This window comes from Furipterus horrens, unplaced genomic scaffold (assembly GCF_987537825.1).
Source record: "Furipterus horrens unplaced genomic scaffold, mFurHor1.1.pri manual_scaffold_17, whole genome shotgun sequence".
NCBI classification, from domain to species: Eukaryota; Metazoa; Chordata; class Mammalia; order Chiroptera; family Furipteridae; genus Furipterus; species Furipterus horrens.
Genome location: NW_028327187.1, coordinates 13,076,422 through 13,101,777, shown reverse-complemented (window position 1 = coordinate 13,101,777; position 25,356 = coordinate 13,076,422). Strand labels below are relative to the sequence as shown.

The window sequence follows — 25,356 nt, the reverse complement described above, 5'->3', positions numbered from 1 at the left end:
TTTGCAGAAAACATTATTGTCCCTCTGGAAAATCTCAATCTACAAAAGAAAAAACAAACAAACAAAACAAAACCTCTTAGAACTAAAAAGTGAATTTAGCAAGATTGCAAAATATAAAGTCAGTAAACAAAAGTCAATCATATTCCTATATACAGCTATTAATAATTGGTATTTGAAATGAAACAAATAAAAATACAATTTATAACAGCACTTCAAAAAATAAAATTCTTATAAATCTAACAAAAAACATGCAGGACCTAGGTGCTGAAAAAAATTCAAAATATTAATGAAATAAACCAAAGAAAATATAGCTAAATATGGAGAAATATTGTGTCCATTAATCAGAAGACTGAGTAAGACATTAAAATCTTTCCAATATCATCTATAGATTCAATGTCATCCCAATCAAAACCTGAGCAACCTCTATTTGTGGATAAGGGAGGAACAATAATGTGGAAAGAGATCTTCTCTGAGACACAGCACAAAGGGAAGACTTAACCTGTGACTGACAGTCATTTAGGAAAACCAGAGCCTACTATCCTAGCCAAACTATCATGTTCACTAAGTAGGGGAGTCACTCTGAAAAAGCAAGCTACCTTTCCTAACTTTAGCTCTACAGCTGCAGTGAAAGGTTTTGCCAAGGGCAGAGGCAGGCTTTACAAACAGAGCTCACAAGATATCCCCAAGGGAAATAACTTAATTTGGAACACACAGGAAAAGTTCAACCCCCACCCCCAGGGTACTCCCCAAAAGAACAGGAATTTGAATTGTAAGCAATTAAGAGGAGACTGCTAAGTACTTAAGATTAACAAGCCAAAGAAACACCAGTTAAAATTTTATCAGACAGAACCAGGGAAATAGAGAGGAGTCCTAATGAGGTCTGTATGTACGCTCTCTGACCACAACAGAATTAAACTAGACATCAAGAACACAAAGATAACTGGACAACTCCAAAATACCTGCAGATCGACACATCTACCTAGCACATGGATCAAAGAAGAAATCTAAAGAGAATTTAAAATACATATTGAGCTAAATGAAAAGGAAACTAGAACTTATCAAAAGTTGCAGAATGCAATGAAAGGAGGGCTTAGAGGGAAATTTATATCATTGAATGTATCTATTAGAAAAGGAAAAAAAGATCAAAAATCAAAAACCTAAGTTTCCACCTTAGGAAAAGTAGAAAAATAAGATCAAATGAAATCCAAAGCAAGTTGAAAATATAAATTAAAAACACAGCAGAAGTCAATTAAATTAAAACAGCAAATCAACAGATAAAAATCAACAAAACCTAAAGTTTATTCTTACTAAATATCAGTAAAATCAATAAGGCTACAGCAAGGACAACTGAATAAATAAAGAGAAGGCACAAATTACTAGTATCCAAAATGAAAGACAGGACATCACTATCAACTCCGTGAACATTAAAAAGATAATGAAAGAATACTATGAGCAACGTCACCTACAAATTTGACAAACTAGATGAAATCAACCAATTCTTTGAAAGAAACAATCTGCCAAAACTTTACACAAGGATAAAGAGAATCTCATTGGGCCTATATTTATTAAAGAAATGGAATCAATAATTAAAAACCCTCAAAACAGAAAACACCACGCCCAGATGAGTTCACTGTTGAGTTCTACCTAACATTTAAGAAATACCAATTCTCTACAATCTTTCCCAGAAGATAGAAGCACAGGGAATACTTTATCATTCTATAAAGCCAACACTACCCTACGTAATCCCAATACAAAAACCAAAGACATTACAAGAAAACTACATGCCAGTATCTTTCATAACATAGATGCACAAATCCTCACAAATTAGCAAACTTAATCCAACACAAAAGAAAATACTTACACACCATGACAAAGTAGGGTTTTTCACAAGAATGCAAGGCTAGTTCAACATTAGAAAATCATTTAATGTAAACCATCACATCAACAGCTAAAGAAGAAAAATGGCGTGATTATATTAATAGATGCAGAAAAAGCAACACCCATTCATGGTAACTCTTGGCAAATTAGGAATATAGGGTAACTTCCTCAGCTTGATAAAGGAAAAAAAACCTACAGTTAACATTATAATTAATGGTGAGAAACTAGAATCTCCACAAAGATCAAGAAGGCAAGGATGTCCCCTCTCACTGCTTCTTTTCAACACCGCAGTGAAAGTCTTATCTAAGGCAAAAGACAGGAAAAGGAAATAAAAGGGATACAGACTGGAAAAGAAGAAATACACCTGTCTTTGTATGCAGATAACATGATCTTCTATGTAAAAAATCCTAAAGACCTGACATTAACAAAAAAACAAACAAACATGGCACTAATAAGCAATTATACCAATGTTGCGCAATACAAGATTAATATACCACAGTCAATCATTTTCCTATATACCAGCAATAAACAGGTGGAATTTGAAATTAAAAACACAATACTATTTATACACCCCAAAATAAAACACTTAGGTATAAATCTAACAAATATGTACAAGAGCTATATGAGTAAATCTACAAAACTCTAATGACAAAAATCAAAGAAGAACTAAATAAACAGAGACATATTCCATGTTCATGGATAAAAGACTAAATGTTGTCAAGATGTCAGTTCCTCTCAACTTGATCAATACTCAAGGCAATCTCAATAAAAAAACCCTAGCAAACTGATTTGTACATGCTGACAAATTGAGCCTAAATTTTATATGGAAAGGCAAAAGATCCAGAATAGCCAACACAATATTGAAGAATAATGTTGTAGGACTGACATTATAAGACTTCAAGACTTACTATGAAGCTACAGTAATCAAGATACTGTGCTATCAGTAAAGATACAGACAAACAGATTGATGGAACAGAATAGAGAACCTAAGCCCAGAAACAGATCCACATAAATGTAGTCAACTGATTTTTGAAAAAAGGAGTCAAGGCAATACAAAAAAAAAAAAAAAAAGACAGTATTATCAACAAATGGTGATGGAACAACTGGACATCCACATGGAATAAAATGAATCTTGACACAGACCTTACACCCTTCACAAAAATTAACTCCTAAATGTAAAATGCAAAACTATGAAACTCCTGGAAGATAACATAGGAGACATCTAAAAATAAACAGTACATTCTATAAGTGCAAACATTACTGTAAGTAAATACCTAGGAAGCCATCTAGTATAAAACTGCACCTTGATCAGCTGGAAGGTCTGAGGCTAGGCACCGACTACAGAATAAGTAAATCTGGAGTTCCACCTGAACCAATAGTTAAGACAAACTATTTTACTATAAAAAATCTATTATGTAATATGACAAGGGTGCTGGATTTTTCCTCTATATTACTAGCCTTCATTCCTCTTAGAATAGGAATCTTAATCCAGTTTGCAGAAGTACTTCATACATACTTCCCTTTTCATCACACAACATGAAGACATAAGAGTCCATATCTAATAACATTAGTAACATCTGTACAAAGATATGTTGTAAGACAAACTGGCTAGTCTTTTCTTTCTACAGGTGCACAGTGAAGAACACAATAACTATTGCGACATTTTGATGCCACTATCTTGATTCATACTCAGGCAAAAGCAGATTTATTTATTTTTGATGATAATTTGATATCATCACTGTAGATATAAACACAATAAATGTGAAAGTAACAATTTAGTACTATTATGAAAATATTTTCCACTTTGTAGATCCCTTGAAAAGCCCACATACTGAAAACTTTTTTTTTTTATTGTATTTATTTATTTTTAGAGAGAAGGGAGGGGAAGGAGAAAGAGAGAAACAGCAATGTGTGGTTGCATCTTGTATGCCCCCAACTGGGGACCTGGCCCACAACTCAGGCATGTGCCCTGATTGGAAATTGAACCAGCAACCCTTTGGTTCGCAGGTCAGCACTCAATCCACTGAGCCACACCAGCCAGGACTGAAAACTCTTTTATATTGTCAGCCACCATGTCAGGTGATATGTTCTCCTAAATCTGCTCCCACACCATTATGGCTTATTGCCCTTTCCCAATAGTACTACTGATGTCTATATCAGTGACAACTTCACTGTCATTTAACTCCCTGTCTTGTAGAAAACACAGGATTAGGGGGAAAAAACTGCTTCATTTCCAAATCAGTAAGGGTATCCCAACCTTCTCAGGAACTATAAAAGCTACATCTTCTAAATAGTTTCCTTAATTAGCTGAGGGTTTTTAAAGTAAGCAAACTTTTTTAAACTTCAGAAGGGAATCCTAAAATGTGTAACATGCATCTCTACCTAACAAAACAGGAAAAACTATAACAACTTTTTCTGGATACCCTCTACATTAAATAGCCCCAGACTACTCTACTTTATACTTATATTTTTGTCTCTTCACTTGCAGTCAGACTATATGAGCTGTCACTTGTAATAACATCAATATACCATGCAATTGCCACTCTTCGACCTGATAAATGTGCCATGGACCTGGAAACAAGATATATTAGAATTACATATTAAATGTAATTTAATTACATATTGAATGTAATTCAATTACAATGAATTCAATGTGAGCTTCTAGTGCAAAGACATTGCTGTACCTCTCCCACCTGTTCAAAATTCATTTTATTCCAGTTCTTGGTTGTGTTCAAAACAAGTTAACTGTCTAACCAGATGGGTTCCAAACATTAAGATACTGTACTTCCATTTAAAACAAGGACTTGTCCAGATAATTGAAGTACACACAAAGAGAGCATTGAAAAATCAACAACTCAAGATCAGAGTGCTTTTAATTAAACCTCTAATTTTAGGATAATTGTAGGTTAACATGCAGTTGTAAGAAGTAATACAAAGATAACCTTTTTACTATTTATCCACATTCCTCCAATAGTAACAACTTACAAAATTATACATCATCACCAGGGTACCGATACTGACAGTCAAGATCAGAACATTTCCATTAACACAAAGATACTTCATGTGATCATTTATAACACACCTACTACCTTCCTATACACAACCCCACCCCTGAAAGTTAACAGTTACTACTCTATTCTCCTTTTCTGTAATTTTGTCATTTTCAGAACATTATGTTAATGGTGTCTTACAGTATGTGACCTTTTTGAAAATTTTTGATTTGCTTATTGTTTTTCCTATTACAGTTGTCCCATTCCCCCCCCATTGCTCCCCCCACCCTACCCACCCCTTTTCCCACAGTCAATCCCCACCCTGTAGTCCATGTCCATGGATGACTTTTTGAGGTTGAATTTTTTTCACTTAGCATAATTCTCTGGGGATTTATCCACCTTGTTGTGTGTATCAACTTCATTCATTTTCATTCCTGACTGGTTCTATGTGCATCGAGAGTTAAGCTAAGCTACTCCATGGTATCGGGGCAAGAGACAGTCAGGGGGGAGGAAACTTCAAAGGCGCCCCAGGGCTAAGACAAAGGACATTGATACCAGACAGAGACCCTGTTCTAAGACCAGTTGTCCCTGTTTTCCAGAAAAGTGCTGAATCATGGTGAATTATGACTGCGGAAGATGTTACATGGCCCCTGCTTCATTATAATAGCGTTATAATAAATTAGCACTGTGGGATCCCTTTCCCCAGTGGTCAATCAAGGAAAATCATGGGAGACCACAATGTGCAGTAGCTTAAAAAGTAACATAACTACCTGTACATGCACAATAAAAGCCTGCCAAAACTAGCCAGGAAATATCTATCCTACAAGAATAGAATTTCTCCAGCCCCTGAGGTCATCTCTGCTCAGAGTTGGCCCGCTCCCATGTTCTGTGGAGTGCACTATCACTTAATAAATCTTCTCTCTCTCTCTCTCTCTGCTATAAATTCTGTGTGTTCAGTTCAATTCTCTGTCCATGATCACCAAGAGCCTGGTTACTTGTGCTCACCTGCAATAGTATTATCGCCTCGACATCCATTTTGCTTGGCCAGTTGGCCTGAGGGTCTTAAGTTGATATTAGACCCTCAGGCAACACATTCCCTAGATAACAGCCCAGAGAGACATATATTTTACAGTATGTGACCTGTTGAGATTGAATATGAGTAAATATAAGTCCTAATATGACCTCCCCAGTGGCCACTGTGATAAAAAGTCTTGCCTTTCCTTTAGGCACCCATTAGATTAAGTCCCCTAGAAGCTTAGCAAAACCCCACTCATTAATTTGAATTGCTCTATCCACCCTTAGCCTGGAAACCTGAAGCACTTCACTTATAGATCCTAATAAACGTATGTGCCCCAGGTCCTGCCCTTTTACCTCAGCCTACACTCTGTCTTGTCCACCCCATGTGACTCTTAATGAGATGTGCTGTGTGCTACCTCCAGGAACTGTGAGTAATAGATTTCTCTATTTCAATTTCCCTTGTGGTCACTTGTCAAACCTCAGGGGGCTCTATTTAACAGTTGTTAATTGGACAAATTCACAACATGTGATGAATTTATAATTTGTATAGCCATTCAACCACTAAAAGATATCTGGGCAGAGAGGGGTACAGATGAAGGCATAGAGGACCCTGAATTTACCCTCTGAGGGCTGATCGTACAGCTTCTGCACAACAAACAAGAGACAGACCACATAAAGCTGGCTGAGATCTGTGTAAACTCTCCAGGATCACAGGTGCCATTGAGCAACATTGTTTATGTTCCCCCTCCACCTAAATAGTGTAGATGAGAACTCTGTCCAAGTCTCCTGGCTGACATGCAAGGATTTCCACAGCGTGTTCCTACAGAACCATCCTAAGCACACTCCAGAGAACAAACTGAGGGTTGCCAGAGGGGAGGGAAGTGGTGGGGGAGATAGGTACAAAAGGTGAAGGGGAATAGTAGATCTAAATTTACAGTTATAAAATAAATATGCCATGGGGTGTAGTGTACAACACAGGGACTGTAATCAATGATACCATAATAACTTTGCACAGTGATAGAAGGTTAATACACTTATTGTCATAATCACGTCACAAGGTATATAAATGTATAATAATTATGTTGCATATCTGAAACTAATACAATATTGTATACTAACTATAATTTAAAATTGTTTTATTTAAAAAGAAAACAAGACATCTGGGCATTTCTACATTGTTACTATTATGAATAAAAATGCTATGAACATTTGTGTACAGGTTTTTGTGTGAACATAAATTTTCATTTCTCTGACATTTATTTTTACATTCACAAGTGTAACTGCTGGGTTAGATGATAGTTGCATGTTTGGCTTAATAATAAATGGCCCAGTAACAATATAATCAATAAAAAACATTAAAAAAAATAAATGGCCCATAATTTCCAGAATGGCTGTACCACTTTACAGTCCCATCAGTAATGTATGAGTAATCCTGATTCTCTCCATCATAACCAGTACTTGGTTTACCACTATTTTTCATTTTATCATTCTAACAGGTAATATTTCCTTGTGGTTTTAATTTGCAGTTAAAAAATGGCTAATGACTTTGAATATTTTTTACTTGTCTAATTTGAAGTCTACATATCTTCTGGGAAATAGCCATTCATGTCTTTTGCCCATGTTCTAATTAGATTGCTTGTTTTTGTTTTTATTTTACTATTTCCAGTTTTTATGTATTCTAAATACTAGTAATTTGTAAGATATGTGGTTTACAAATCAATTCTGTCATTACCTTAACAGAGTCGTTGGCAGAGTAAGAGTTTTAAATTTTCATAAAGTTTAATTCATCATCTTTTTCCTTTTATGGGTCATGCTTTTGAAGTCAAATATATGAACTCCTTGCCTAGCCCAACATTTGAAAGATTTTTTTTATGTTTTCTTTTAGAAGTTTTATAGTTTTAAGTTTGACATTTTACACTTAAATCTGTAACTCATTTTCAGTTCATTTTTGTATAAGGTATGTGACTCAGGCCAAGATTCATTTTTGTCAAAAATCAGTTGGGCATAATTGTGTTTGTCTATTTCTTAGTACTCAATTTTGTTACATTGATCTATATGTCTATCCCTCCACCAATATAACAGTCTTGATTGTTGCAGTATACAGTATTAATAATAGGTAGAATGATTCCACAATTTATTTTCAAGATTGTTTTAGCTATTCTAGGATTTGCGCCTTTCCATCTAAATTTTAGAATGAACTTGTCTATATCTATAAAAACATACTAAGATTTACATAAGAATTGCGTTAAACCTGTATCACTTTGGGGACAACTGACATCTTTACTACATTGAGTCTTCCAATTTATGAACATTGTAAATATCTTCAATAATTTAGGTCTTCCTTAGTTTCCTCCATCAATATTCAGTAATTTCAAGAATATTGGTCCTGCACACATTTAGTTAAGTTTATATGTAACCACTGTACTTTCTTGAAGTAGGTATAAATTGGATTGAATTTATAAATTTCTGCTTCCACACATTCATTGATAGCATACAGAAATGTGATTGAATTCTGTCTTTATCTTGTAGCCTGTGATGTTGCTAAATGCACTAATTCTAGGAGTTTGGGGGGCTTATTTGTTAGATACTTTCTCAATAGACAAACAAGTTCTATGCAAATAGGAAAAATTTTATTTCCTTCTTTCTAATTAGGATAGTTTTTATTTCAATTTCTTGCCTTACTACAGTAGCTCAAATTTATGGTATTATGTTAAATAACAGAAGAGTGGACATCCTTTCTATTTTCCTGACCCTAGTGGTTAAGTATTCAGTCTTTCATCATTATGTATGTTAGCCAAGTATTTTGTAGATGCTCTTTACCAACTCAAAGGAGTTATCCTATAGTCCTTATTTCCTAATAATTATCATGAGTGGGTATTTGATTTTGTTATATGCCTTTTGGTATCAATGAATATAATCATATGATTTTTCTTCTTCAGTTTGTTGATAAGTTACATTATACTGATTGATTTTCAACTGCTGAACCAGCCTTGCATAGCTGGCAATATTCCACTTGGTCATAGTGTATCATTATTTTCATACACTACTGGGTTCAATTCGCTAACATTTTGTTCAAAGTATTTTAGGTCTGAGATGGTCAAAGATAGCAGTCTGTAGTTTTGTGGGGCTTTTGTACTAATTTTCAATGATTTTCATATCAGGATAGCTAAGTGTCGAATGAGTTCTACTTTTGATAAAATTATGTAAAGTTGGTTTCAATTATTCTTTAGTTTGTAGTACATAACAAGGAATCAAATCAGCTGGGTCTTGAGATTTCTATTTTATAATCTTTCAAATTTACACTTTCAATTTCTTTAATAGCTGTGAAACTATTCAAGCTGTTCATTTCATCTTGGTTTAGATTTGGTAATTTGCCAATTTTGAAGAATCAATCTTTTACTTTTAAAAGCTGATGAATTTATGAATATAAAGTTGTTCATACTATGCCCTCATTATCTTTTCAATAGCTGCAGATCGTTACTGATATTAATGACTTGTCTTCCTTCTCTTTGTTATTCTTGCCAGTTATCAACTTTTTTTTGTTTCACTGATTTTCGCTATTGTTTTCCTAATTCTCAAATTCATTAAATTCTTGCCTTATTAGTTCTTTTCTTTTGCTGGTTTTGGGTTAATTATGCTCTTCTTTTTCTTGTTAATTGAGGTAGGAAGTACATTATGGAATTGAAACCTTACCTCTCTTCTACTGCAAGTGATATAAATTTATCAAAATAAAATGCTTTAATACTGTCTCACATATTTTGATAGTTGTACTTATATTTTCTTATATTAAAGATCTAAGTGTGAGAAGTAAAATTATAAAACTCCTAGAAAACAATATCTTTCCCACTTTGGCACAGGTAAATATTCCTTAATTTAAAGCACAAAATGCACATACCATGAAAGAAAAAGACTATGAAAAGTATTTCATTAAAAAAGAAAACCTTTGGATCTTTGAATGATATCCATAAGAAAGCAAAAAGAGCCCTGGCTGGTGTGGATCAGTGAAGAATATATTTACAATCATTTATCTAAGGACTTTTAACTGGAAAATATAAACAAACATTCTACCTCAATATTAAGACAAACAACCCAATTAAAAATGGACAAAAAAGTTGACTATTTCACCAAGGAAGATATAGATGTCAAATAGCACATGAAAAGATACTGAACCATAAGTCACCAGGGACATGCAAGTTAAAATGACAAGATACTACTAAACACTTTTACAGTGGCTTAAAAAAAAAAAAAAAATGAAGTGATGCCCTCACTGGTGTGGCTCAGTGGATTGAGCACCTTCCTGCAAACTGGAAGGTCACAGGTTCGATTCCCAGTCAGGGTACGTGCCTGAGTTACGAGCCTGGTCCCTGGTTGGGGGTGCATGAGAGGCAACCTATTGATGCGTCTCTCCCTCTCTTTCTCCTTCCCTTCTCCTCTCTTTAAAAATAAATCAAATCTTTTTAAAAAATCTCAAGTGATGGTGAGGCTCTAAAACATGGGAAACTCTCAATTCAGTGGGAAAGGAACAAGGAGGCAGACATTTCTGTTTGGACAGAAGCTAGAAGACAGGAAACCTTGTGCAATGTCACCATAAGCACTTCCAGCTGTATTAGTGCCACTGCAATAATAAATTTGATTATGGAGGGGAAAAAAACCCACTGGGATGCCAGTCCTCACCGATCAGATTGGCAGTATTTTTAAAATGTGAAAATTGGGTAATCTGAATAAATTCAGTGGGTTGTATCAATGTCAATTTCTTTGTTTTATTTCCTACAGGTTTGTAAGATGTTACCTTGCAGGGAGAACTGAGTAAACAATACATGACACTCTCTGTATCATGTTTTACATCTAAATGTGAATCTACAATTAGTTTGAAATTTTTTTAAGTTTTTTTTTTAATGGCACAGGCCTTATTTCTAGTGATCAAGATTTAATCTCAGCCCCTGGCTGCTGTGGCTCAGTGGATTGAGCGTTGGCCTGCGAGCCAAGTGTTGCTGGTTCGATTCCTAGTCAGGGCACATGACTAGGTTGCATGTTAGGTCCCCAGTTGGGGGCGTGAGTGAGAGGCAACCACACAGTGATGTTTCTCTCCCTTTCTTTCTCCTTTCCCCTCTCTCTACAAATAAATAAATAAATAAACAAATAAATAAAATTTTTTAAAAAGACTTAATCTCAGATATGACTACAACAATAATGCAAAAATGCATGAACTCTAAAGTTAGTCACACCATTGTATTTAATAGTGAAGACATTGAAAAGAGTTTCATTAAGAGGCTTGGTTAAATATGGTAAGTACAAATAAGGAAAAAGTAAAAACCATTGAAAATATATGCATATATATGTGTATCTAGGCATTATGTATGTATATATGGGCATAGCTATAACCACGGTTTATTGTTAAGTAGGCAAAAAATACAAACAGCACGTTTGGTTAAGATCCTACATTCATTTAAAACTAATACACATACATACACACATATGCATATATTATATATAAGGAAAATACATCCAGCTGGTGAGGCTGTGAGGATACAGGCACTTTCACACCTCTCTGGTGCAAATACAAATTGTTCTGGAGAGGTATCTGGCAATACTTAAAACAGCAAAAGCAATTAATAATTCCTACAGGAATCTGTGCTATAGATACATCTTCAACAATACAAAATATGTACCCATAAAGTTATTCACTGTAGCCTTGTTTGCAGTTGGAAAACACTGGAAAGAATCTAAATGCCCATACACATGAGATTAGCTAAATAAACTATAGTCTATTCAAACAATGAAGTACAATGCAGCAAGTAAAAAAAAAGAGGAAGATCTCCATTACCTGATGGGGAGTGACTTCCAGGATATACTGTAAATGGGAAAAAAATCAAACTCAAAAAGAGTAACTACAGTATACAACCTTTCATGTAAGAAAAAATGGGATATACAAAAATTATACATGCTAAAGAAAAACAGGGAAAATAAAACAGAAGCTACAATACTAAGACTAGTTATTTACAGGAAGTGGTTGGGAATGGGGTGGTAAGATCAGGGAATGGGAAAAGGGTGTTAGGGAGGATAAGAAATGGAATAACTCTTTTCTTTGTAAACCTTTTTTGTATAACTCTGACACTTGGAACCATGATGTTTCATATAACCAAAAATAAAAAATGTTTTTAACCTAACCATCATGTGGAGAAACCCCAAAATGGAATGTGAAGAATAACAAATAAACCTAATGTATAACAAAGGATAACATAAATTGAAATGGGTAGATAAGAACTGGCTTAAGCAACTTTAGAAACAGTATTTTTGACTACAGATGGCAGACAAAAGATAAACAGAACTATACACTAGTACTGTACTACAGTTAGGAAATCTGCTTCTCAGAGGGGTATGTTTTAGTACAAAAACAAACAAAAAATTCTAACAATGTAATATTGAGCAAAGTAGCCCCAGCCTGGTAGCTCAGTTGGTTAGTGTCATTCCGATAGTCCAGCGTTGCGGGTTCAATCCCCAGTCAGGGCACATACAAAAATCAACCAATGAATGCATCAGTAAGTTGAATAACAATTCTGTTTCTCCATCTCTTTCTTTCTTTCTCTCTCTCTCTCTTCTTCTCTTTCTAAAATCAATAAATAAAGAAATTTAAATAATAATAATAAATTGAGCAAAGTATATATGTTGAGGATAATGAGAGCCAAGTTTCTCACTTTCAAAAAAAGAAATTACAAGAATAATAGGAAGACTAGAGGAGAATGAATGCTATGCTTTTAATTGGAATTTGACATATCTATGAATTCATGGTTTTCCATGAAACATACACACAACCACACATAAACACATATGTATAGGAAGATGCACATAGAAATAGGAATATCTATGTATATGAGTATAACATACACTTCTTAACTCTGTTGACTAAGAAGGCCTAGAAACAATGATATCCCACTAACAATGAACACACAAATATTGTTTTGTAAAAGCCATTATCCAATAACAGAAACCAGGATTCCTTAAAAGAAATGATTGATTCCAGAGTAGTAGTGGGGGGAAAACAAGATGTGCCCAGAACATATTATGATGCTAGAATGTATAGCAATGCTCAAAAGAATGAGTGCATATCAAAAGAACACAGGAGTCAACCTGAAGGAAAGTCCAATGGTCAAACTTGAGAGCCAAAGCAACAAAATAATGATAGTATTGGGTTATAACCAAAAGAATGAAATGAGTCACAAGGAATCCATACTGACATAAAAAATTTGGTTAAGCCCTGGCTGGTGTGGCTCAGTGGATTGAGTTGCCGGCTTACAAACCAAGAGGTTGCTGGCTCGATTCCCAGTCGGGGCGCGTGCCTAGGTTGCAGGACAGGTCCCCAGTTGGGGGCGTGTGGGAGGCAACCGATTGATTAATGTATCTCTTGCACATTGGCGTTTCTCTCCCTCTATTTCTCCCTCCTTTCCCCTCTCTTTAAAAATAAAGAAATAAAATATTTTTTAAAAAATTTGCTTAAATAAAATGGGGAAAAAGGAACAACTTCCTTGCAGAATTCCAATTAATAAACACATAAGGAATAACTGAAATTCTAAATAACCATGACACAAACACTAAAATAATTATTGTAGCAGATAAGAATCATGGATGGGTAAAATGAGTGGATTAAGGTATGATGAGAAACATGACATTTGTATAATCTCAAAGTATACCCCACAAGATACATATAAAATTGAAAGGGAAACGCAGTAACTTTACAGTGGAAAACTCTGGTACACTTCAACCAACAAACAATTCAAGGTTAACAACTCATGAGACATACTGACATCATGTGTATATGATACACAGAAAATGATACTGACATCATGTGTATATGATACACAGAAAATGATACAGCATTACTTCCATAGCATTATTGCCAAGATTGCACAACATGAATTAAGTTATAAAAAATGCCAAGCTGACAATTCTTGAAATTATCTGATAAAGACTTTAAAACAACAATTATAAAAATTCTTAGACATGCAATCATATTGTTGCAACAAATATTGAAACAGAAAATACTGTCAACAAATGTGATATAAAAAACAAGTGGAAATTTTAAAGTTAAAAATACAATAACTAAAATTTAAAATAAATGGACAGGCAATGGCACAATGGAGATGGCAAAAAAAAAACACACAAAAAAAACCCAAAACCTTAAATAAACAAATAGAACCTATCAAATACTCATAGAGAAAACATTGAACATAAATGTACAAAGGTTCAGAGAACATTAAGAGAATAACAGAAGGATAAAAAGAAAGGGTGTGGGATTGAAAATATTTGAAAAAATTAACGTCTGAAAATGTCCTAGGTTTGGCAATAGACATAGACATACACATTCAAGAAATGACAAAAAAAATAAAAACTTCAAAAAGGATAAACACAAAGAAACCCACAGCCAGATACATCATAATATAATTACCAAAAACTAAAGCTATAAAAATATCATTTAAGCAGTAAAAGAAAAATGAAGCATTACCATATAAAAGAACAATAATTATTATAATAACTCATTTCCCATAAAAAACCACGGAAGACAGAAGAAAGTGGCACACATTTAAATGGCTTTAAAAAATTGTCAAGCCAAAATAATCTATCCAGAAAAATTACTTGCAGGAATGGAAGCAAAATGAAGACATTCTCAGATGATGGAAAACTAAGTGAATGTAGTCCATAAGAGCTTCTCGACAAGAGAAAAAGAGCAAAAGAAGTTCTTCATGTACATGGGATATATCAGAAGGAAACCCAAATCACCAAGGATGAAAAACAAAAATAACAAATTCATTTAACTAGATGTTATGATAGATGACTTATATATCTTGACTTCCGTAGAATTGTTTAAAGATTGAAAACAAAGGGCATTTCCTGGGAGTTCTCAATATATGTAAATACAATATATAACAATTATAAAAGAGAGAGAATTAAGGGACCTTTAAGAACGTTAATGTTTCTACATTCGAAATTACAGGGAGACATACAGACTATGAAAAAATTATGTATGTGCTACCTCCTAAAGCAAACACTAAAAAGGGCTATATATGACAGAGACTTAAGATGGTGGCAGGATAGGTAGAAGCTATACTAACCTCCTCCCAGAACCAAACTGGAATTACAACTAAATTATAGACAAATCATCCTGAATAACCAACTGAAGACTATCTGGAAAGAAGCCTTATAACCAATGACTTACAAAAGAAACCACACCACCATATCGAGACTGAAAGGAACTGCAGAGGCACAAGAGGGCTAGCTGGGCTCCCATGGGTGGCAGCTGAAGTACCGGAGGGATATTTCAGCAGCCAGGGGGTTTGCCCTGAGAAGCGGGGCATCTAAACCCCAAGCCAAGTCCCCAGCTTAAAGTACCAGAATCGAGAAAAGCACCCATATAATATCTGACTGAAAAGCAGCAGGGTTTCTGTGCACCGGGGAGAGATGGCTAGAGACATAGACACTCTTTTAGAGGGCCAATGCCCAACATTTCATTTACAGCCACTTACTCTGGGCTCCAGCAGAGGAAGGACAGAGCAGACTAGAGCCACAGGAGGAAAATCTGGGATTTGTAGCTCTGGGGAGAGAGCCGAAGGGTCAGCCACGAGGATCCTTGCTGAGTCATTCCCCATACAGCAGAAGCCACCTTTGTCCAGCAAGGCACTCCTCTCCAAGCTGCGTCAGCCTGAGGGGAAGCAAGAGCCCCGCCCGCAGGAATCCCACTTACCCCACCCAGAGGAATCCCTCTTGCCAAATCCTGGGAGCTTAAGCACTGCTGAGGAGTACAGCTGGAGGTAGATCTCTGGATGCTTTGAGACTTTAGCTGACACCCCCTGACCCCCAGGACACAGTGCTGTTAAAGCCGGCTTTGGTGTGCAGTTTGATCCTCCCCATGCACCCATGCCCAGCAAAGAGAACCACAAGATGTGGATCATTGATACTTCCAACAGGTTGCCCAAGGCAACTCAAAGGCAGCATCTGACACAGGCCTGCACCCGAGTCTTTTCAGATCTACCTCTTATATAGAAACAAACACAAAATGGCAGCCAAAATTGGAAGACAAAGAAGCAGGTCCCAAATGAAAGAACAAAAGAATTGTCCAGAAGAAGAGCTAAATGAAATGGAGGCAAACAATTTATCAGAGTTCCAAGTAATGATTATAAGGATGCTCAACAGCATGAAAAAAAGACATAGAAACAATAAAAAAAGGACCAGTCAGAAATAAACAATGCAATCTCTGAAATAAACAATACACTGGGAGAACTAAACAGTAAGTTAGATGAAGCAGAAGATCGAATCAGCGATTTGGAACATAAGGTAGAAAAAAACACTCAAACAGAGCAACAAAAAAAAAAATTTTTTTTTTTAAATAAGGATACCTTAAGGGACCTTTGGGAAAACAAAGTGAAACAACATCTGCATCATAGGGATACCAGGAGAAGAGAGCAAGCAAGGGATTAAGAACCTATTTGAAGAAATGAACAAAACTTCCCTAACCTAGTGAAGGAAAAAGACATACAAGTCCATGAAGCACAGAGAGTCCCTAACAAGATGGACCCAAAGACGCCTATGCCCAGACACATCATAATTAAAATGGTAAAGGTTAAAGACAAAGAGAATCTTAACAGCCTCAGGAGAAATGCAGTTAAGTTACCTACAAGGGAGCTGCAATAAGACTATCATCTTACTTCTCAAGAGAAACATTTCAGGCCAGAAAGGATTGGCATGGAATATTCAAAGTGATGAAAAGCAAGGACCTACAACCAAGGCTACTTTGCCCAGCAAGGCTAACATTTAAAATTGAAGGAGAAATAAGGAGCTTCCCAGACAATAAAAAGCTTAAGGAGTTTGTCACCACCAAACCAGTATTGCAACAAATGTTAGAGGGCTTGCTTTAAGGACAAAAAAAAAAAAAGGAGGAAAGTCATTTAAAAAATAAAATGACAATAAGTATATATCTACCAATAATCACTTTAAATGTAAATGGCTTAAATGCTCCAATGAAAAGCCATAGGGTAGTCCTGGCTGGTGTGTCTCAGTGGATTAAGTGCTGGCCTGCAAACCAAAGGGTCACTGGTTCGATTCCCAGTCAGGGCACATGCCTGGGTTGCAGGCTTGGTCCCCAGTTGGGGGTGCACCAGAGGCAACCACACATTGCTATTTCTCTCCCTTTCTCCCTCCCTTCCCCTCTCTCTAAAAATTAATTAAATAAATAAATAAAAAAAGACATAGGGAAGCTGAATGGATAAAAAAACAAGACCCATATATGCTGTCTTCAAGAGACCAACCTCAGAATGAAAGATACACACATATTAAAAAGTAAAGGGATGGAAAACAGATATTTCATGCAAATGGAAAAGGGAATAAAATTGTGGCAGCAGTACTTATATCTGACAAAAGACTTTATTTTGGATATGACCAGAGTAAACATGTATGCATCCAACATAGAAGCATCTAAATATGGACGTAAAAGGAGAGATGGACAGAAATACAGTCATAGAAGGGGATTTTCACACCCCACTGACTTCAATGGATGGATCTTCCAGACAGAAAATCAAGGAGATGGCAGCCTTAAATGACACATTAGCTCAAATGGATTTAATTGATATCTTCAGAGCATTTCACTCCAAAGCAACAGAATAGAAATTCTTTTCAAGTGCACCTGGAACGTTTCCTAGGATAGACCACATGTTAGTACACAAGTCTCAATAAATTTAAGAAGATTGAAATCATATCAAGCATCTTCTCTGACCACAATAGCATGTAACTAAAACTCAACTACAAGAAAAAAAACTGAAAAATACACAAACACATGGAGGCTAAATAATGCTTTACTAAACAATAAATGGGTTCACAATGAGATCAAGGAAGAAATGAAAAGATACCTAAAGACTAATGAACATCAAAACACAACAACTCAATCTATGGAATACAGCAAAAGCAATCCTAAGAGGGAAATTCGTAACAATACGAGCCCACCTAAGTAGTCTAACCTTACAGCTAAAGAACCTACAGTGGCTGGTGTGGCTCTGTAGACTGAGCACCAGCCTGTGAACCAAAGGTCACTGCTTTGACTCCCAGTCAGTGCATAGGCCTGGGTTGCAGGCCAGGTCCCTAGATGGGGGCAATCGATGTATCTCTCACACATCAATGTTTCTCTCCCTCTCTTCTTCTCTTTCTCCATCTCAGTTGGTTAGAGTAGTGTCCTGATAACACCAAGGTTGTGGTTTCAATTCATGGTTGGGGCACATACAAGAATCAATCAATGAATGTATAAATAAGTGGAACAACAAATCAATGCCTCTCTCTCTCTCTCCCTCTCCCTATCTTTCTAAAAATAAATAAAATATTTAGAAAGAAAGAAAAGAACCTACAGAAAAACACAACAAAAAAAGCAAGTAGAAGGAAGAAAATAATAAAGATGATAGTGGAAATAAACCAAATAGAGTCTAAAAAGACAATACAAAAGATGAATTAAACTATTCCACAGTGGCTACACAAGTCTGCATTCCAACCAGCAGTGCACTAGGGTTCCCTTTCCTCCACATCCTCACTAGCACTTGTTTGTTGGTTTTTTGATGATGGCCACTCTGGCAGGTGTGAGGTGATACCACATTGTGGCTTTCATTTACATCTCTCTGATGATTAGTAACGTTGAGCATTTTTCATATGTCTATTAACCATCTGCATGTCCTCTTTGGAGAAGTGTCTGTTCAGGTCCTTTGCCCATTTTTTAATTAGATTGTTTGTCTTCCTGGTGTTGAGTTGTGTAAATTCTTTATTGACCACAGTCACCCTGCTGTACATCCCCATGACTTATCTTTTAACTGTTAGTTTGTACCTCTTGATTCCCCCTTCACCTAGCTCACCCACCCAAAATTATTCTTAATTGCCTCAAGATGGAAACACCCAATGCCACTGATGGATGAACAAATAAACAAAATCTGATATATCCATACTGTGGAACATTATTCAGCCACAAACAGAATGAAGTACCGATACACACTACAACATGGATGATGAACCTTGAAGTATTACACTTATTGAAAGAAGCCAATCACAAAAAACCATACATTATATTATTCCATTCATATGAAATGTTCAAAACTGGAAAATCTATAGAAACAGAAAGTAGATTAGTGATTGTTTAGAGTTGGGCACATGGGATTCAACAGGTGTGGGGTTATGGCTAAAGAATATGGATGTCTTGTGATAAAAATGTTCTAAAATTGACTGTGGTGATGGCTATACATATATTTTTAAAAATCACTAAACTGTATACTTTAAATGGGTAAATTGTACAGCATGTGAATTATATTTCAATATATTTCAAAAGAGAATCAAAAGGAGAAATTAAGGCATTCCCAGAAAAACAAAAGCTGAGGGAGTTCATTGCTAATAAGTCTATAGGTATTATCAAGGGGCCCTGGCCCAGTACCTCAGTTGGTTAGACTGGCATCCTGATAGACCAAGATCGTGGTTTCAATCCATTGTCGGGGCACATACAAGAATTAACCAATGAATGCATAAATAGGTAGAACAACAAATCAATGTCTGTCTCTCTCTCTCTCCCTCTCCCCATCTCTCTCCTCCTTCCTCTCTCTCTCTAAAATCAATAAATAAAAATTTATTTATTCTTCAGGCTAAAATGGAAGGATAATGGACAAATGGTGCTGGGACAACTGGTTAAGTACATGTAAAAGAATAAAGTTGGACCTCACATCGTATACAAAAAAATAAAAAAGACTCAAAATAGATGAATGACATAAATATAAGAGCATATATATAAGAGCATAAATATAAGATCATAGAACACTTAAGGGTAATACAAGGGGAATAACTCTTCATGGCCTTAGATTTGGCAAGGAATTCTTAGATTGGGCATTAAAAAGCACAAGGAACAACAACAAAAATAGATAATTGGGCCCTGGCTGGTGTGGCTCAGTGGATTGAGCACTGGCCTGAAAACCAAAGGGTCACCAGTTTGGTTCCTAGTCAGAGCACAGGCCTGAGTTGCAGGCCAGGCCCCCAGTTAGGGGCGCGCAAGAGGCAATCACACATTGATGCTTCTCTAAAAACAAATAAATGAAACATTTTAAAAAATAGATAAATTGGGCTTCAAATTTTTAAAAATTTGTATACCATAGGACATTATCAAAAAGTGCATATAAAACTTGCAGCCCTGGATGGTGTGGCTCAGTGGACTGAGCAGCGGCCTGTAAACCAAAAGGTCATAGGTTCGATTCCCAATCAGGGCACATGCCTGGGTTGTGGGCCAGGTCCCCAGTTGGGGGCGTACCAGTGGCAACCAATCAATGTATGGTATCTTTCACACAACAATGCTTCTCTCCCTCTTTCTCCCCCCCTTCTCCTCTCTCTGAAAATTAAATAAATAAAATCTTAAAAAAAAACAAAACTTGCAGAATGGGGGAACTGCAAATCATATATATAAGTCTACTACCAAAGTCTACTATCCAAAATATGAAGAACTAATTCTTACAACTCAAATACAAAAGGACTTCCAGCCAAGATGGAAGTGTAAGTAGACATGCTGCATCTCCCTCCACAACTAAGAAGGAATACAACTACCTCAAAACTAGAGACAACCAGAAGTTCCAGAAGATCGAGCTGTGTGGAAGTCCAACAATTGATATAAAGAAGAAATACTCATCCAGAAAGGTACAACAGCTCTACCTAAGCCACAGAGGCAAACACAGAAGGCTGTCAAGTTGAGGAGACAGAGAAGTATGGCCCAAAAGAGGGAACAGATTAAGGTTCCAGTGGGAGAACTAAGCGACGAGGAGATAGCCAAACTAACAGATGCAGAATTCAAAACACTGGTGATAAAGATGCTCACAGACTTGAGAGATACACTTGAGTATGGCAAACGCATAAGAAGTGAAGGCTTTGCTAAGTGAAACTAAGTAAAATCCACACAAAACCAATGGTGAAGAGAAGGAAACCAAACCAGGGTTCAAATCAATGATTTGGAACATAAGGAAGAAATAAACAATCAGTACGGAATGAGGAAATAAGAATTCAAAAAAAAACAAGGAGAAGCTTAGGAACCTCTGAACAACTTTAAATGTGCCAACATCCAAATCATAGGGATGCCAGATGGAGAAGAGGAAGAGCAAGAAATTAAAAACTTGTGTGAAAAAATAATGAAGGGTAACTTTCCAAATTAGGTGAAGGAAATACACATACAAGTTCAGGAAGTACAGAATCCCAAACAAGTTGCCCAAAGAGGACCACACCAAGATACATCATAATTAAAATGCCAAAAGTTAAAGAGAGAATCTTAAAAGCGGCAAGAGAAAAGCAGAGAGTTACCTACAAAGGGGTACCTAATAAGACTCAGCTGATTTCTCAAAAGAAACTTTCCAGGCAAGAAGGGACTGGCAAGAAGTATTCAGAGTGATGAAAAGCAAGGACCTACAACCACGATTACTCTATCCAGCAAAGCTATCATTTAGAATGGGAGGGCAGATAAAGTACTTCCCAGAGAAGACAAAGCTGAAGGAGTTCATCATCACCAAGCCCTTATTATATTAAATGTTAAAGGGAGTTACTTAAGAAAAAGAAGATCAAAATTATAAACAGTAAAATGACAACAAACTCAGAACTATCAACAACAGAACCTAAAAAGTAAAAACAAACTAAGCAAACAGCCAGAATAGGTATAGACATCATTTGAGGGTTATCAGCTGGGGGGAAGGGACAGGGGGAGAAATGGGGAAATGGTGCAGGAATTAAGAAGCATAATTGGTAGGTACAAAATAGACAGCAGGAAGTTAAGAATAATACAGGAAAGGGTGAAGCCGAAGAACTTACAAGCACATGGACATGAACAAGTGGGGTAGGATTGCTGGAGGGAAGGGGGGTACTGGGCAGAGGGGAGCAAAGGGAAAAGAAATTGGGACAGCTGTAACAGCATAATCAATAAAATATACTTTAAAAAAATAAACAAAAGACAAATACCCAAAGTTTTTAAATGGGCAAAGGAGTTGGATAGACATTTCTGGAAAGAAAATATCCAAATGGCCAACAAGTACATGAAAAGATGTCTAAAATCATTAGTCATTAAGAAAATGCAAATCAAACCACAATCACATACCACTTGAAACGTAATAGGATGGTTGTAACATTTTTAAAAACCAAAAAGAGGAAATAACAAGTGTTGGCAAGGAAGTATGGTAATTCTAAGTTTAATTTATAGAGAAACCACCAAACTATTTTCCACAGTGGATGTACGAGGGTTCCAATTTCTCTACTTCCTTACCATGACTGATTTCCTGTTTTGGATTTTTTTTTTAATTGGATTCTACCCTTATTTTATAAGTAACTGCAATTGACCTGTTACTGTAATCCAAATAACAGGCACTTAGAAATGATCTTTTATAGCCCTGGCTGGTGTGGCCCAGTGGATTGGGTGCCAGCCTGTGAACCAAAGGATTGCGGTTCAATTCCCAGACAGGGCACATGCCTGGGTTGTGGGCCCGGTCCCCGGTTGGGGGTGCACGGGAGGCAACCACACATTGATGTTTCTCTCCCTCTCTTCCTCCCTCCTTTCCCCTCTCTCTGAAAATAAATAAATAAAATCCTTTAGAAAAGAAAAAGGTATTTTATAAATGATTTTTCTTTCTTTAATTTCTATTCAAAACTTATATAAAAATAACACATGCTAGCCCTGCCTAGTGTGGCTCAGTGGGTTGGGCGTCATCCCACAAAGCAAAAGGTCACCGGTCTATTCTAGGTCAGGGCACATGCCTAGGTTTTGGTTTGGGTCCCCAGATGGGGCGCATAAAGCAGCTGATTGATGTTTCTCTCTCACATATATGTTTCCCTCTCTTTCTCTCTCCCTACCCCTCTCTCTAAAAATAAATAAAATCTTTAAAGATTAAATAAATTCTAAAAATAATACATACTAGAAAAAGTGCATATATTACAAAAGTTCAAGAAATGCATAGAAAAATAATCACTCTTTAAAATAATGGTTCCTTCTGGGGGTAAGGGAAGAGAGAGAGATACAATCAGGGATGAGTACACAGAGAAGTTCAACAATAACAGTAATTTGTTATTTTCTGTTTGGTTGGTGAGAACAGAGGTTCATTGTATTATTCTTTGTACGTGTATATATGTTTTAAGTATTTCATATCACATATAGAAAGCCCCCCTAAAAAAAGACAAAGAAAAGAAAGTTAAACTTACATTCTTTCATCACCCCCACCACCACCACCAAAAAACATAGGATCACACTAGATGGGGCATTCTGCAACTTACTTTTCTCACATGGCATTCTCCACATCAAAAGAATGTAAAGAGGTAAATCTGTTTCGACAGTTGCAAAATATGTCATAATACAAATGTCCTACGATTTATCAAAACATTCTCCTATTAATGAATACACAGGTTGCTTCCAATAACTTGTCACAAAGACAAAGCTACAAAGACATCCTGTTCATGTACCTTAATATACTGGTACTTTTATCTCAGTAGAATAGTCTTAAAAGTTAAGACTATTAGGTTCCAGTACTTAGTCAAATGGTATCTGTATTTTTTATTTCCCTTGATATTGCCAGGTTATTTTTTCAGAAGGTTGTAGCAACTCATAGTCTTTCCAGCAATATATGAGGTATGGGCACTTTTTAACCAACATAAGCATTTCACAACACATTAGATGTAATTTTTTTACTGTCTTCTCCACACAGTAAACATGCTATGCAGAATACAAATTTATTTTCACTAAGAGATGTGAACTCTGGAAACCTAGCTGTTCTTACTCAGTGAGTAATCAGCAATACACAAAATAATATCTGTGTGTACCCACACACACACACCAACACACACACACACACACACACACACACACACTCTGGAAACCTAGCTGTTCTTACTCAGTGAGTAATCAGCAATACACAAAATAATATCTGTGTGTACACACACACACACACACACACACACACACACACACACACACACACACACACACCCGCCCCTGAGGTTCCAGGGCAAACGTTACCTATTACAGTATATGCCTAAATGCCTGAAAGTCCTCGTTTCCAGTAACTATAAAGGGCATATAAAAAAATGTTTTAATCTAGCACATTAGGAATGTCAAACTCATTGGTTTATCAAAACGATGTTTGCACGCAAAAAAGCAGCATGAAAAAAATAAGGACGAGTAGGCCCAACAGGTTAGTCTGTTCCTGAAAGACCTGTGGGGAGACCGAATCTTTCATTTTGGAGCGGCATGGTGTCAATTAAAAAAAAAACAACCAAAACATTTAAACAAGGAAAGACGAGAGGAAAACAACCTAATATCCCTCTTAGGAGCGAGCGAGAAAAATGAAATACAGGCCGGCTCCTCCCCCCACTCGGATAAGCGCGATTTCTAAGTGTGTCGCCTTGCCAACAACCACTTTTCTACTGATTTGAGGTTCAGCACTCACCCCAACACAAAAACTGGCCAGTTTCGGGACTTCCCTTAGTAAATTCGCCCTTTGGACGCTTTTCCACACCTGGTACTCAGGCAGTACTTAAGCGCCGGGCGAACGCCGCCATCTTAGGTCTTAGGAGAGGGATAGGGAACTCAAGCGATAAAGACTGTGGTGGGCGTCACAGCCAAACAGGCCCCGGGCGTAACAGCCGTGCACTAACCAAATGGCTCCGGCGGCAACGTAACCCAGCAACCCTACAGCCCCACCCCTAATTTTCCTGACTGATTGCACTTCCTTAACAAGCCCTTTTTTTTTTTCTTTTCCTTTTTTATTGTTCTATTATAATTGCTCCATTTCCCCCACGTTGCTCTCCCCTGCCCTGACTACTCCTGCCCCTCTCCCACAGTTAATCCCCACCGTATTGTTCATGTCCATGGATCATTTATATTAGTTCTTTCTCTCACAGCCTTTGTCTTCACTGAAATTCCCTTGTTTTTCCTTTTTTTCTTTCCCTTCATTTCTTTTCCCAACCCCATTTTTTTTTAACTTTGCCCTAACTTCTTTCTTCTTTCCACATTTCTAGATCTCCTTTTTTATTGCATTTTTCCATTACCATTTATCACCCTTATACCCTCTGCCACCCTCCTCCCACAATCGCCACAGTGTTGCCTGTGTCAATGAGTTATTTTTCTTTTTTGCTCAGTCTCACACACAACCCCAAATTCCCCCCCCTACACACACACACAAAGCTGTCAGCCTGCCCTCTATTTATGACTCTCTCTCTATTTTGCTTGTTAGTTCAATTTGTTCATTAGATTCCACTTATGAGTGAAATCATATGGTATTTGTCTTTCTCTGACTGGCTTATTTCACTCAGCATAATATTCTCCAGATCCATATGTGCTGTTGCAAAGGGTAAAATTTTCTTTTTTTTTACTGTGAGTAGTATTCCATTGTGTAAAAGGTACAATAGCTGTTTTATCCACTTCTACCGAGGGACAGTTGGGCCTCTTGCAAATCTT

General features: G+C 36.5%; 1 long non-coding RNA gene across 2 annotated transcripts in view; it reads right to left on the bottom strand.

The window, feature by feature from the left end:
- Positions 1-24,497, bottom strand: part of LOC149990556 (uncharacterized) — an 89,316-nt gene extending 64,819 nt beyond the window's left edge. For both annotated transcript variants that reach the window (XR_016508684.1, XR_016508685.1), the window contains exon 1: positions 24,347-24,497. This is a non-coding gene — a long non-coding RNA (uncharacterized LOC149990556). The remainder of the gene's footprint in view (positions 1-24,346) is intronic.
- Positions 24,498-25,356: the final 859 nt, after the last annotated feature.